The sequence below is a fragment of the Penaeus vannamei genome, chromosome 23 (assembly GCF_042767895.1).
Source record: "Penaeus vannamei isolate JL-2024 chromosome 23, ASM4276789v1, whole genome shotgun sequence".
NCBI classification, from domain to species: domain Eukaryota; kingdom Metazoa; phylum Arthropoda; class Malacostraca; order Decapoda; family Penaeidae; genus Penaeus; species Penaeus vannamei.
The window spans coordinates 11,635,464-11,637,963 of record NC_091571.1 but is presented as its reverse complement, the minus strand read 5'-3'; the positions used below and the strand labels follow the sequence as shown (position 1 = coordinate 11,637,963).

The 2,500-nt window shown below is 37.7% G+C and overlaps 1 protein-coding gene across 23 annotated transcripts in view; it reads left to right on the top strand.

Annotated features, from left to right (window-relative positions):
- The window catches only part of LOC113826159 (phosphatidylinositol 4-phosphate 5-kinase type-1 alpha), a 187,651-nt gene that overhangs the window by 171,213 nt on the left and 13,938 nt on the right, over window positions 1–2,500 (top strand). The gene's annotated exons all lie outside the window — the stretch shown is intronic.

The window sequence follows — 2,500 nt, the reverse complement described above, 5'->3', positions numbered from 1 at the left end:
TCTCTCTCTCTCTCTCTCTCTCTCTCTCTCTCTCTCTCTCTCTCTCTCTCTCTCTCTCTCTCTCTCTCTCTCTCTCTCTCTCTCTCTCTCTCTCTCTCTCTTCTCTCTTTCTCTCTCTCCCTCTCCATCTCTCCCTCTCCCTCCCTCTCTCTCCCTCCCTCCTCCCCTCTCTCCCCTCTCCCTCTCTCTCCCTCTCTCTCTCTCTCCTCTCTCTCTCTCTCTCTCTCTCTCTCTCTCTCTCTCTCTCTCTCTCTCTCTCTCTCTCTCTCTCTCTCTCTCTCTCTCTCTCTCCTCTCCCCCCCTCCCTCCCTCCTCCCTCCCTCCTCCCTCCGTCTCTCTCTCTCCCTCTCTCTCCCCTCTCTCTCTCTCTCCCCCTCTCTTTCTCTCTCTCTCTCTCCTCCTCTCCCCCCCCCCTCTCTCTCTCTCTCTCTCTCTCTCTCACTCTCTCTCTCTCTCTCTCTCTCTCTCTCTCTCTCTCTCTCTCTCTCTCTCTCTCTCTCTCTCTCATTTTATCTATATATCTATCTGCCTATCTATTTATCCATCATTTCTTCCTTCTTCAGTTAACTATATCACTGAACCAACCATGCCACAACATCATGTTTAAATATCTCTCTCCATAAACTAAAGACTTTCCATTTATCGAACTGGAACATGAAAAAGACATTAAATGTTAGGTGATTAATTACTGTGCATTAATGCAGCAGTTCCCAAACTCTGGTCTATACACCCCTTAAGGTTGCCTTAAGTGATTGGTGGCTATGCTCAAGAAAAAAAATATTTGTGTCACATCAATTTCAAAGATAAGGTCAATTGGTATATTTCAAGACAAGCTTATATTACTAACATGTTTTTGCAATGAATTGCTGAAGTTTGATACTTTTGATGTGGACAATTGAAAATATGATATTGTTCCATTTGTTTCCACATCATGACAAGTAAATAAGAAAACAAAATTCACTGAGAGACAAAACGTGCATTAAATAGTTAGCATACAATCAAGCAGTTATTTCTTATATGTAGTGAAGAGGTGATGTCAGTTGGAGGGGATTCATTCATTGCATCATAGTGACTAAAAGGTTTGGGTACCACAGCATTAGCATAAATAGTGCATATTTATGAATGTGGGGTACTTCAAGGCAAATAAAAAGTGCTAGAACAACAGTTGCTCTATATGACTGGGACGTTATTCATGAAAGTTCAGAGATAATTTATGACAGAAAAAAGTCTTTGGCTCTCAATTTTGTTTTTAAGTCCTCACAAAAAAGTTTTTGGACAAGTTTTTTTTTTTATTGATTTGGCCAAAGTTTAAGACAGGTCTGGAGGCTTCCCAATCTCACTGTCTATAAATTGTTCTTCTGAAATGGGAACAAAAAATATGCAATTTTACATTTGTTGAAAATAACACAGGAAAAAATGTAGTCAGCACAAAGGGAAGGCTTAATTACACTTGGACAGTACAAAAAAGTGGCATGCAAGTATTCCATATCTTTCTCAACATCAGCAAAAGTGAAATAGCCATATTACTGTTCACGTCTCATAGGATCAATTTAAAGATAGTCTTTATGATTGTGGAACATCTCCAGGCCTAATTTAAACTTCAGCAGAGTTATAGGGAAATATTAGGTATTGAAGATAATTTTGTGAAAAGTCATAGACAAAATTGTGAAGTCCAAGACCATTTTATTTATAGAAACCCTAGAATCTATGACCTTTCATAAATAGCACCTGTGATATTTTTACCTGTACAACATTTTCTATCCAAAAACATACTTGACTGCAAAAATTTACTCCCACGTAATTGAAACTTTGATTGTTTATATAGCTATTATATACCATATGCATACACACAGATACATTTGGGTAGTGAATGAGACACTTATCTATATAGAGTTGAATCATAGGTACTTTTCACCTCTCTCTGAAATACTGCCAGAATGTCCCATTGTAAACTAATTTGTCCTGTTGTTTGATAAGTTCAGAAGTAAGTGAAGAAGAAATAAAGATGTGTATGTATGTACTTTGCTATATATGTATTCTCACTCCCCAGTTGCAATAGTTTTGCCCACAGGAATCCCATCTGTTGGATCTTCAGGTATTTCCTTCATTTAATCATTTATTGGTATATTTCTATTTAGAAAAGTAGTCACAAGTGTATGTCACATTTTTAATACAGAGCCCATGGTTTTCTGCTGCATATATGGAAATCGTCTCTAGTCCTGAGAAAGTGATATAGGAATAGGTTGAAGTGATTTTTTTTTTATTATTCTGCAGAAGTGGTACCCTAGACTGCCTAAGGCATATTCCTCAACCTGGAGAGAAAGTAGACCATTCTTTATAGGTGAAAAAAACAGGGGAAACAGATACATAAGAACAATGAATGATAATATGACCTGGAAATTTTGAATGGAAATAATTCCTAATTACCAACACCAAATTGTTGAAATACAGGTACCCTAGAAGGCTTAAATTTTCTTACACTTTTGCCTTTCTTAGACAG